This window comes from Symsagittifera roscoffensis, chromosome 5 (genome assembly GCF_963678635.1).
Source record: "Symsagittifera roscoffensis chromosome 5, txSymRosc1.1, whole genome shotgun sequence".
Classification (NCBI taxonomy): Eukaryota; Metazoa; Xenacoelomorpha; order Acoela; family Convolutidae; genus Symsagittifera; species Symsagittifera roscoffensis.
This window is the reverse complement of record NC_087066.1, coordinates 46841081-46854289: the sequence shown is the minus strand read 5'-3', so window position 1 is coordinate 46854289 and position 13209 is coordinate 46841081. Positions and strand designations below refer to the sequence as shown.

The window sequence follows — 13209 nt, the reverse complement described above, 5'->3', positions numbered from 1 at the left end:
CTACACCAATCTCGCTCCCTATCCAATTTTATATGGATGAGAAGATTTTTATAAGCAAAACTGTATCTTGAGCGGCTCACAGACAATTCGGTCACAGACAATTCAACCACATCGAAATTCAGACAATTCAGCTAGAAATATACGGACAATCCAGCCGGAGACAATGCAGCCAGTTATACAAAACACTAGATTCGAAAGAAAAAAACCGGAAGTTATTTCTCGGTTTAAGGCCGCCGATGGGCGCGCTATGTGCGCGTCGCCGCTTTGCGACAATAATCGGCTCTAAATTTTGCATAGAGTCCTACCTTTTGTTGGCAAGCTCGCACAACGTTGCTCGCATTTAAGAAAAGTGAAAAAAAAATCGATTATAATAGATTTTCGTGGTCTAAAATGTTGTAAATATAATCGATTCCCATGTTACGTTCAGACAACAAAATTGGACTAAAAATAGATTTAAATATATTTTTCTCGTCAAAACAAAATGCGTTATGATTCATTTTGAATCCATTTCAATGGATTTTATAATAAGTAGGAAATCACATTAAAATGGATTTTTTTCCGCTTTAATTTTTGTTTTGCGCGTCGTGCAAAATTTTGCAAGAATTTCTGCATTTATCAAATGAGTTATGCGGAAACTTTGCAAAGCTAGAGGGGGCAATTTTGAGTAATGTAAAAAAGTTACCTTGAGTTATTTGAGTTACCTAACAAAATTATCAAAGTTAGGTAGAAAAAAATTAAATTGAACAAAAGGCAAAAAGTAACCAACGTAACCAACTTTTGTTTAAAACGTAGAAAAGACTTTATGTTCGTTGAAATTCGCGTCTCAGTAAAGTGGAAAAAAAATCAAATATAGTTTAGTTTCATAATCAGTGTCCACAAAAGTGGAAAAAATCGATTATAATGGATGAAAAAAGGACTTTGTTGCCTCCACAAATAGTAGTATTATATCCATTTTTAATTTTTAAGATTATCCATTTTTAATTGATTATAATCGATTTGTTTTCACTTTCGTGGACACTGACAAGGAAACTCATTTATAATCGATTTTTGTTCATGGAACTCCAATGCGGGTGGCGCGACTGCGGTGGTCACTTTTATTGGAATTTCCCACGTTTCGCCCCCCCCCACACATTTCGCCCCTCTTAAATCTAGTGGCACATTTCGTCTTTAGACATTTACCCCCAGATAATTTCACACATTTCGTCCCACGTTTCGCCCCTAAATTATTACACAGTTAATTAACACCGCTTTCTTAATGTACATTTTTGGGGCGAAATGTGCCAGTGATTTATGAGGGGCAAAATGTGTGAGGAGCGAAATGTGTGAGGGGCGAAATTTGCCACTAGATTTAAGAGGGGCGAAACGTGTGAGGGGCGAAATGTGTGAATACCGTATTATTGGCTGAATTGTCTCCGGCTGAGTTATCTGCATACTTTTGGCTGAATTGTCTGAATTTTAAATCGCCTGAATTGTCTTTGGCCGAATTGTCTGGCGCGATCTTGAGCATGTAGAAGACCCTTTTGTGAAAATGTCCGCAAAATTTATTGAGTATTTCGAAGAAAGAGAAAAAAAATTAGCTTCTTTTCACCCCCAGCCAATCAATACTACCAAACTATTGATGATATGAGTCATACTAGAATATCTGCTCATTTACTGATGGTAAAATTTCCTAGCCCAGCATGCATTGCAACTTTTAACTTACCTAGACACCAGCATTGCGCTTTGAAATTATGGGAACCGAAGAGTTAATATGCCGAGGAGCTATAAATCATAAGAATAACAAATCTGGATCGACTGGAGGTTTAAATCAATTGGCAGCTAGCTACTCCGAGGTTTTTTTAGAGATGCAGCCCAACTTGGTGTGAAACCAATGATAATATCGGAATGAATAAGTCCAATCTGACTTCACGTTGAAATTTGCTTATAACATATAGATAATTCAAATCACAATGAAACTACTAGCATTTGAGCATACATAGTCAAACGTCCAAATATTTGGTTTGCGACTTATTTTATTTTGAGGCTATCCAAGCTAGGGACATTTCACAGATTAGAAGATGCTTGGTTTCAGTTGGTCAGAGTAAGCAAGTTCGACTTATTATTCACGCACCTGGTTTATAAAGGAGATTAAGATGTTTTGTTATAGCAACTTATGACTGCTACTAACAAGCTCTCATTTGAAAATTGCTGCTAATCTATGATTCTTTTAAAATGTCGCCCGTTACAAAATCTGGTATACGCTGCTCAGTGTTAGCTTTCTTTGGATAAATTCGGCGCACGAATTAGTGTTTAATCATTAAAAGGTCAATAAAAAGAAAAAGCGTACCAAGAACCTTTTCAGCTCAACTTTATCGTAAGAGAAAAATCACAAGTCTATTTCTTTATCTCACAATTATTGCATCGAAGGTTCCGAGCTCCTCTGCCAAAGTTTCTTAAGCCTTAACCCCAAAGTTTTAGCTATTTTTCCGTTTTTTATTGTAATAACCTGTTGTTAGAATACATTCAAGCTTGATCTGAAAAATAGTAGAAAAATATATTATAATCAAGAGGCCATAAATACGATACCGCAATTCACCTTTTGTAATGATGTTTACATGGTCAGCCTAAACTGACGTGCAGAAAATGGCAAATAGCATATCCAAGCTCAAACCTGCTTTTGAACCACTGTAAATGGCCGAAACAAGTAACTCAATTCGATTTAAAAAAAAACTAGCTGAATAAATTTCAAATCAAAATCATGGATTCAGACAGCATTTTGAAAATGTGAATTAGTATTTTAAAATATGAAATCCTGAACAAAATATTATTTCACAACCGTCCTTCTAGATATGGACATTTTTTGCAATCTGTCCCCTCAAACTTCCTCAACCGTGCGCCTACGATCTCTGTGGTTTGTTTAAAATAAGTCTATAGACGCCACTATCAACTAATTAGGCAACCTGTTGCGTTTGAACTAAGTGAACCATGAAAATGCGTTGAATATGAATTCTAAAAAAATGTTGCGTTTTTTATCGGGAATACAATAATGAAATTCGAAGATGTGTATGAAAGCTCCGCCAAATTACAGTGAGAACTGAATATAACAGGCCAGGTACCTCTCATAATGAAAAATTCAATCCGTAGCTATCCTTAGGGTCATTTTGGGCTTTTGGGCTCTTTTAAATTATACCCCCCCCCCCTAAATGATGAAATTCGAAAATATATAAAATAAAAAATTAGCTACAAAGATGGATAGATTATATTACATAACACAAGGATGATATCCACAGCCACCAGCGGATTTGGGGGGGGGGGGGGGTGTTCACCTCCAAGCCCTCAGGGATTCGACGACCCCCTGACGACCCAAAGGGTCCCCCTTTTGTACTACTTTGAGATTTGAGATATCCATTTTTGGCTGACTGACCCTGAACTTTTTCTTAAGGTGCCTTTGGTGCCAAAATATAGCAACTTTGATGGGGAGCCTAAAAATTTTCCAAAAAGTGCCTAAAAATAACTTTTTGGCCTCTTTTTTCAAAATCTTGCCTGCGGCGCAGACCAATTTGTCATAGTGGGGTCTGTATAGTTATTTGAGAGAGCTCAGAAAATCAATTTGGTCGACCTAAAAAAAAGTCGACCAAATTTTCGAAACTTTTTTTGAAAGATCCCCCCTCAAGAATATCTTAGATCTGCCCTTGTCCAGGAGCCTTGAATTCACCAGAAAAATAGAAAAATGGGAATTAAACTGCATTCGTACTAAAATTTGAGAAAACTAGATAAAGAAAACGGCAAAACTATTTGAGGCTAAATTAAATATGTAACGAAATTTGAATTTGGAATTTTCATCATTTAGGGAGGTACAACAGAGAGTTCTCCCCCCCTCTTTGTTACTATTTAATGACATCCACTTTTCGTCATACCTAAATTTTTCATTTTTGTCAAACCCAGAGTTGGAACTGGGCCCGGGCTTTTTACAAGCCGGGCTGGGCTTGAAATTTTTGTTTTCAAAACGGGCCGGGTGGGGCCAGGCCTGGACCTCAAAATCAGGCCCGGTTCCAACTCTGGTCAAACCTTAAAGCTCCCTTAAGACCAGTAGCGTGCCGAGGGGCGTGCCCCTTCTTTTAACTTGCGCTGAAAACCAGTGGCGTGCACCCCCTTCAATTCTGGTTGCCACATTTTTCCGAAGGATTACCCTTTGGTATAATTTTACGACATCCCACTTTGCGGCTCAAAACTGAGTTTTTACTGAAAAAAAACCGCGCGCTAAAAAAAACGCGATTTTTGGTCACAATTTTCATTTTTGCCGTTCAATTTTACGGCGTAAAGTTTTCGGTGCTAAAAGTCTCTCGGTTTTTCCTTAGGTCAAGCAAACCGATTATCCGAGTTATTTTTTAACCCCTAGCATTGGGCAGGGATGGATCTAGAAATTTTTCATGGGGGCAGACTTTTTTTAAGTCGATCAAATTGATTTTCCAAGCTTTTCCAGAACACTATAAAGACTCTATTTTGACAAGATGTTCTGCGCCGCAGGTAATTAAAAAAGAATAGTTCAAATATCCGTTTTTGGATAAATTTTTGAAAACTTTGACCAAAAAATTAAGTTTTTTCGGCGAGCGCTCCCACTTCAATAATAGTTATATATTGGCACCGAAGGCGCTTTTAGAATTTTTAAAGGTTGGTCGGCCGTAAATGGATTTCACAAACTACTCCTGAAGAGGAGACCCTTTGGTTGATGCTTGATGAGGAGGTCGAATCCTTTAGGAAGGGGGGTTCGTAGGTAAATTATTTTAAAAATAGGTGAAAGTTGCCGTTTTTGGATATTTTTTTTGGAAAATTTTGACCAAAAAATACGTTTTTTTTCGGCGCGCGCTCCCCCCTCCCCTGAAAATTATTATATATTGGTTTCGAAGCCGCATTTAGAAACTTTAAAACTTAGTCGGCCGAAATTGGATTTCACAAAATACTACCAAAGGGGAGACCCTTTGGTTGAGGAGGAGGTCGATTCCCTGATGAGGGGGAATTTCAATTCTGATTATGAGAACTCGCTACTTGCATGTTTCAGTAGTTTTGGTAAGTGTAATAGCATTTGTAAAAACATAATTCGATCTGCTTCTGATACTAATTTTATAAAATCATAGCTGGCTTAAATCAAAATTTATTGACGTGGAACGGGGATAGGAGGAAGAAAACAGAAAATAAAGACGTTTTGACTTTTTTTATCAAAGATCATAAACGGAAAATTTCAACGATTGAGTTTCACTCCTAACTGAGTCTTGACAATATTTGAAAGCTATAGTGGTTTACGCAAAAATAGCTTTAATGGAAATCATAATAAAATGCCAGTGAAGCTTGTTAGCTAAAACGGAAGCACTTTTTTCCTACTTTTTGTTTTACAATCTCATTTTGGATCTCGTCTGCATCCTTAAAACCTCGATGAGCCGAAATAAGAAAACGCATTCATTTCAAAAATTTTGCATTGCGTTTGAAAGCTCAAAACTGGAGGATAGTAAATCAAACTTGAGTCTTTTGTTAAAAGAAAAACATTGGAAAATTGAAATCCAGCAGAATCACATGCCTAAAATATTTATATCAGAATATTCAGGTTAAATTATGTGGTGAAAACAAGTCATCAATTCTGTCTAGAATCAGGCCCGATAAATTGCTTAGAATTGCAGGCCTGTGTTTCTTGCCTCTGCGACAATTTCTAAAGAGCTTTTGTCCACGTGGTAAAGGACCAACAGTTGTTCGACTCTTATAGAGCAGTCATCTGGACTGAGTAACGTTGCTTTACCCTCAAGCAACAACCATGGTGGATCCAACGACCTCAATCCAACGACCTTTCGACTGAGAGTAGAGGCTTAGCTTTTTTCTCAAATCTCCAATACGAAACATTTTCCCAAATCTTCAATACTCGAATGAATTTTGACTTAAGGACAAACAGTAAACCTGACAAAACCTAACCATGAATTTTTCAAAAAATTTGTAAAGTTTTTTTTTAGAAATATTATATGTTTTTTTTTCACGACAATTTTGCAAGCCGACTAATTACGAGAAAAAAGGCCTGTGATTTATTTGAGTGAATAAATAACATTTAATGGCAGTACAGTTTCAACCAGCAATAGCAAGTTTTCTATAACGCTTGATAATTGTTTCGAATGATTTTTTTCAATGTTTCTATTCTTCGGGTCTCTTCTCTGATCACTAGTTTAACAGGGCAACGGAGTAGTTACCTTATTTTTGAAATATCAGTCTGGGACTTTTAACACAAAAATTACAATCTGTGTTGATTTTGCTTTTTTTACTGGCCTTCGGCCATCAACCTGGGCCAAACGAAGTGAATGTTTTCGACTGGCTATCATTGTGAAAAGGAACTTGGATTTTGATGACCTAAACAGACCAGAGATATCCAGAATCAAGTCGGATTCAAGTCCGTGTTTTCAAACAAGCCAGTGGTGTAGAGCAGGAGTTGAATAGAGTTAGTGGAGAAACAAGAAACGCAATGACGGCGTACGAATAAGCAGCGGAAAAATATCTACGGCGAGAACAAGAACATCAATGCAATGAGACGAGCAGACGTTGACAAAAAGTTAAGCTTGATTCTGCATCTCGCGCTAGGGAACGAAGGCGAACGGAATTTCATGCAGAACTTTTAACACTTTCTTTTAAAAAATTGGAACTTGCTGAAAACGAACTTTAATGAACTTCACTGCACTAAATTTGAAAGACTCAAAGTTCGAAAAGATTTAGCGAGTCCCATTTGATTCAGCAAGTACGTGCAAAGTCAGAGAAATACATGGTGCAAAATGGATAAGAGGGGTTTTTATTTTCATCTTCGCGAATTAGCCCAACGGAAGCAGCAACTCAAAATTTACTCGTTTTTACTAGCTTTTAAGATATATGTTTTATTTAAAAAACCTAGTCTACAAATCGAAAGAAGAACTTGTGTGAAAAGTAAAATAGTTTTAATAATGGCATTTGAATGTATGCCTAGCAGAAAATTTTTTTGAATAGTAATTATGGAGGACATTTTGTTGAATTTCACAAATCGAAAGAAAAACGCTCAGCTGTAGATTTTGTATTCGAACCTGTACAAAATGATAAGGTACTTTTGTCAAACTCAAAACATTGTGGAACAAGGGCAACCTTTTTAGCGGCGTTGATAAACCTATGAAGCAAGAACGGAGAAAAAGACAAAGGTGAATATTCAGTCCTTACCGTCAGAACAATGTTAGATCAGAGTGGTCTGGAATTCAAGAATCTAAAGACCATTGGTTTGGGATGGGACATGATGTTGAACATGAAATTTCCAAACGGCGAGATAAGCGAAGAGACTCTTATTTTCACTACGGATGTACATGATGTTGAACATCAAATTTCCAAACGCAAAAAAAGTGATCGAAACGCAGTCAAACGGCGGGATAAGCGAAGAGACTCTTATTTTCACTACGGGTGTACATGATGTTGAACATCAAATTTCCAAACGCAAAAAAAGTGATCGAAACGCAGTCAAACGGCGGGATAAGCGAAGAGACTCTTATTTTCATTACGGGTGTACATGATGTTGAACATGAAATTTCCAAACGCAAAAAAGTGATCGAAACGCAGTCAAACGGCGAGATAAGCGAAGAGACTCTTATTTTCATTACGGGTGTACATGATGTTGAACATGAAATTTCCAAACGCAAAAGGTGATCGAAACGCAGTCAAACGGCGAGATAAGCGAAGAGACTCTTATTTTCATTACGGGTGTACATGATGTTGAACATGAATTTTCCAAACGCAAAAAAGTGATCGAAACGCAGTCCAACGGCGAGATATGCGAAGAGACTCTTATTTTCATTACGGGTGTACATGATGTTGAACATGAAATTTCCAAACGCAAAAAAGTGATCGAAACGCAGTCAAACGGCGAGATAAGCGAAAAGACTTTTATTTTCATTACGGGTGTACATGATGTTGAACATGAAATTTCCAAACGCAAAAAAGTGATCGAAACGCAGTCAAACGGCGAGATAAGCGAAGAGACTCTTATTTTCATTACGGGTGTACTTGATGTTGAACATGAAATTTCCAAACGCAAAAAAGTGATCGAAACGCAGTCAAACGGCGAGATAAGCGAAAAGACTCATTACGGTTATTTTCATTACGGGTGTACACGAGCAGAAATTTTTGGGAAACGACAATTTCCAAAAAATATGGAGATGAAACTCAAACAGAAAAATGCCCCGTGCCGATTTGCTATGTTATTCATTAAACAGACGTGAGTAGGTTGTGAAAATTACGCTGTTTTGCAAACCAATTTTTTACTTTTCAAGAACCTTTTCAGTGGATTTGTGAAAAATACCAAGCAATCGAAAAATCACCATATTTTATTCTCTATCGAAAGACTAATCAATGGAAAAAATACTCTAACAACGGAAGAGTAACCCTTCATATCTTAAGCAGGGTTAAACTGATTTTAAAATGATAGACCAAAGGTTACATGAATAAATCGAAAAAAAAGCGATGAAAACTGTTTTTTTTATGTTCAAAAGTAACTTCATGAAAAAAACACCGGTCGATGAAACTGGATTTAATTTTGAATTTGTTAACGGTCAAATATTTATAAACCATTAATTGAAGTAAAAAATTTAGGAGTTTGTTGGACGCATTATTCTCCATTTATCAGAAAACGCGATGAGTATGTATTGTTTAGCAATTTAGACCGGGAAAACGCATACAGCCAACTGAGGCTTTGCAATGAAACTAGCAAACAACGCACATTTAGCATAAAAGCTGGGGAGAGTACTGAACAGTAAAGAGTTTAGCGTTTTTGTTTGGTCCGGGAGACATTCCGAACCGGTTCAAAATATAGTGGACCAAGTTTTTGTCGAGTTTTATTTGATAATTGATACATCAATGAGTTTTTATTATTCTCAAAAACACAATTGGCGAACGTAAAACCACTATAATAAATATCTTCTTGACGAAAGGATTATGGTGGTCAAATAGGTGAAACGCGCATCTTTTCAGACAGACAAGAAAGGTTAGGAGGCAAGATATTCGATGCAGGTTTACGATCATTGGTCGGAAAAAGAGATGCTATCAAGACTTTGACTGTCTGGAAGTACCTTTCCGAATTAAGAGCTTTTTTGGCTCTAAAAACTAGCCCTTGAATTTTGCACCGCTACTGTCAACGCTAAACTCTTCCCTGAGACTTTTTTAATACTAAAAGTCAATCTAGGTTTCGAACGAAAGTCAAGCGACCATATTTAAAAATTAAAGGAGGAAGTTGTAAAAATCCTATAAAATAGCCAATTTTCACATTAAAGAAGAAACTAAAATAAAAACTGACAAGTCATATAGTGGATTGTTTCAACAATTCCATGGGGGAAAATGAGAAAAGCTGCTTTCTTATCCGGATTTTTAAACAGTCATAAGAAGAAATACTCAACGAGTGAATTGAAACTTTTGGGAGTGGTTTGAGCTTCAGAACATAATGGAAATTAGATTAAAGAGCTCAAATAAATAATCAAAAATCAATCATAACAAATAAATTTTAACAATGTCTGCAGGGCACATCAACAAAACCTTGCACAGCAGTTCGTTCCAATATATGATTAGATCATCACTGTTCACATTTACCAGGAAAAGACATGGGCTTCATCGCATTGCTGTCAGGATTAGTTTCCGGGAAAACTATACCCAGGGGCGGATCTAGGATTTTCTCGAGAGGGAAGATTTTTAAAAAATGAAAATTTTGACGACCTTTTTTTTGGTCGAACAAACTGATTTACCGAGCTCTCCTAGAGGACTGAAAAGACGCTGTTGTGGCCGAATTTTCTGTGCCGCCCCCCCCCCCTTAATCCGCCCCTGGCTATACCTCCTCTCACTACGACGATGAAATTGTTATGGACTCGTAGAAGAAGACAAGTAGAGGAAATTTAACAAATAGATCAGACTGAACAATGTGATTAACGAAATATCATCCGCTGTAAATTAAATCGTAAAATTAAATACTCCATCAGGAGATTTAATTTTGGGCAACCTGACTGCTGGAGAGCCTAACGCAGAAATATCAGAGCAATTCAAAAAATGAATTTATAGCTGCTATCATTTTATTTATCACAGTCATTCAAGATCTGTAGCAACAACCGTTTTAGATCGGAGGATTGCAATTCAAACTCAATTCCCCTTGGCGATTTGATTTTTTAAAACGAGTATCTTTCTCGGAAAAAGCCCTATTTATTTCAATATGTTGAACTACAGAAACTTTTCTTGTGGAGCTAAGAGGCAACGAGCGCCGCATTTTCTTTTGTCATTTCCTGAGATTTCAGATCATTTTTAAAAGTTCGAGAAAATATAACGATGCCCAAAATTACAAAAATGACCTCTTAACTCGTAATCACCACACAATTCTCACACAGAGCTGAAGCGGAGCTTCGCACCAATTGCGATGCTACACAAACATGAAAAATGTTGAAAAAAGTTAGATCTTCAACTAGGTGAACAAAAACTTTAGTATGTCTCGAAAAAAACTACGGGCCCGCTAAAACTGGTGGTACCGGTTTGAAATTGATTGAAAATGCTATACTGACGTGGGACAAAAAGTGTAATTATAAAAATTGGACTTTGCCTAAAACTTTAGTTGTTTAACTACTAAAATAAGTGAGAAGAGTAAGAAATTTTGAGATAATCAATTTTCCCAAGGCAGGTTTCTCGATTTCAAAAGCTTTCCAATATACATAAAATATTTCAAAAGGCTTTCCAAGATCCATAAAGTTTCACCTCAAACAGCAGGTTATGGACGCTTAATCAGAGAAGATTTCCGAAGCCGGGTTTCTCGATTGAACGCAACCTGAGAATTGGACCTTTAGTTTTCGCGTAAAGTCAATAAGTTTCCAAAAAACTGTCACATATTCAAAACTTTGATTTGTTTGAAGGCTATAACTTTCTTCTTAAGTAAACTGGACATAGCCAATTATAAAACTAAGCTTGAACAACCTGCTCATTCAAATAAACCTATAATATCAGATTTGGCAGGATAGTTAGCGAGAAAACTCCAAAAAATGGTCAGCAAATCATAAATTTGACGATTCCGAGAATCATAATTTTTTGTGTGAAAGAATTATGCAAAATGTAATGCAGAAAGGACTCACGCAACCTTTAATTTTGATTGATCCCAAAACCTCAGATTTGGGAGGGTAGTGTTCGAGAACAGTCAAAACTTTCAACAAAAAAAAACGTTCACAAAATCAAAATTTTTACTTTTCCGAGGGCCAAAACTTTTGGAGGTAAAAACATTTGGGTTTATTTGAATAAACAATTGAGCTTCTCAAAACCAGTTGAGAAAACTGAACTCAAAATCTCAGATGTGTCATGATAAATTTCGAGAATATTCAAAAAATTTGATAAAAAAGTCGAAAATTCAAAAAATTGAAATTTCAGATGGCGATAATTTCTTGTGTTAGTATCCGCTAGAGATTATGTAGTTGTGAAAACCCGAGGTTAAATATGTTTCAATTCAAAGGCAACTTTATCGTTCAAAAAACCTAATAATTAGCACTTTTTTGTTTCAGTGTGCGCCAAACAATATGGCGATCACAAGGTCAAAGCAGCAGGTCCCCAAACGGAACCAAAGACTACATATAACTCAAACATGCCCCTATCTCATAAATGCAACCACAAAAAATTTTAAATCAGTAGATTGAAAAATTATAAAAACTAGAACTCAGCTGGTGCATAATATACTTGCATAAATATAGTTGAGTTTCAGTTCATGTAAAATTTTAACTTTGAGATTATCGGCTTTAGCTGTAGGCCTTCTCCCTAGGATCTCTTGGCGAGTTCTATCGCTACTTCCGATGAATCAAATTGATCATTACGCCACCCATCTTGGTGATCCCTCTTCGCTGCCTCGTCGAACGTCGCTTGGCTTCCCCCGATGTCCCCTTTCGCTCGTTTCACGAGGATTCGGTTGTGTCCCGAGGATTCGGTTGTGTCGGTTGATTCGTTTACTCTCGTCACTTCCGCTCGTTGGTCCTCGTCTTCGTCTTCGCTGCCCTCGTCGCCCCTTGTATCGATAGCTTGTCGCATTTTCTTTCTTTCAGGCTCCTCTCCGTTTCTTCTGCAATTTGCCTTTCGGCTGCTCTGCTACCGTCGGTAACCTGCACTCTTCAGCCGCCGGTTCGTCCTCTTATGTGGGAACTCTCGTACTCGGGCCTGGGGTGTTCGTGGAATTCTGGCCTTAACTCGCCGCCGTTTCCGCTCGTTGCCTCTCGTCTTCCGATCTAAAAGAAACACTGTTTTGTCTGAGTAGAGATCCTTTTTTCATTTGATCCGTATGTCGTGTTACTCTATCGATTTTACTAGACAAACGTTCATACCTCCGTGGGCCTTTTGAGTCTGTGACTCCAGTCCTTTGGTATACCACAGTAACTCTATACCTAGGGTGCCCATTAAGTCGTGCCCAAGGATCGATTGGTGGTTTCCTGCTATAACGACAACTTTTGCTTGTGTCGCCCATCCATTGAGTTCATTCGTTACCGCTATCTTCCCCAGTAGTTGTATTAGATTTTTGTGGTAACCCAGAAGTTCTTCCCATATCGACTGCTAATGTATGTTTTCTCTACCTAGTGTTCTTTCAGATCAGTCATGCTGAAGATCGTAACCGGGCACCCGCTATAGACCCAGAGCCACATCTTCTTCCCAGACACCTTTGCTTGGATTCTGGCACTTGGTGTTTTCAACTCGTCGGAATTTTTCTTCATGATCGACATTATCATGTATTCGTCAGACCCTGAGGAAGTGAATATCTCCTCACTACCCTCCTGCTGCTGATTGACCCATCCTACTTGCTCCTCTTGCATATTGCTGCTCTCCAAACGGTGAGTGCTTCGATGGTGCTCATTCTCGCCCCGAATTAGACCTACTTGTCGGCTTCTCTGCCATTGGTTAGAACCCCGTCGCGCACCCCTCCATATTCTTTCAGAATGTCCTTTTTTTCGGCACGCATTACAAGTTATGCCCTTCGCGGGGCAGTTTGGAATATGGTCCAAAGTAAAAATTGGGGCATCACAATTGTAGCACCGACGGCTTCCAGTAACGTTCGCCCCCGGTGCGTATCTTCGTCCCCACGCCCTCTGTTTCTGAAGTATTCCGCTCCTCTTCTTATATTACTGACCAGTTCCTGCTTGATGGTCATGTGCCGCTGACGATGCCGGTTTCCCCGTGTATGATTTATAAGCGCACTCT

The 13209-nt window shown here is 37.9% G+C and overlaps 3 protein-coding genes across 11 annotated transcripts in view; all 3 read right to left on the bottom strand.

The window, feature by feature from the left end:
• The window catches only part of LOC134845627 (ileal sodium/bile acid cotransporter-like), a 36472-nt gene extending 33677 nt beyond the window's left edge, over positions 1–2795 (bottom strand). For 2 of the 6 annotated variants that reach the window (XM_063862630.1, XM_063862628.1), the window contains exon 1: positions 1703–2566. The gene's annotated coding sequence lies outside the window, so the exon portion shown is untranslated. The other 4 variants (XM_063862625.1, XM_063862626.1, XM_063862627.1 and 1 more) reach the window with 4 other exon arrangements.
• The window catches only part of LOC134845881 (N-alpha-acetyltransferase 15, NatA auxiliary subunit-like), a 361253-nt gene that overhangs the window by 295724 nt on the left and 52320 nt on the right, over positions 1–13209 (bottom strand). The window lies entirely within an intron of this gene.
• The window catches only part of LOC134845880 (X-linked retinitis pigmentosa GTPase regulator-like), a 409218-nt gene that overhangs the window by 354330 nt on the left and 41679 nt on the right, over positions 1–13209 (bottom strand). The gene's annotated exons all lie outside the window — the stretch shown is intronic.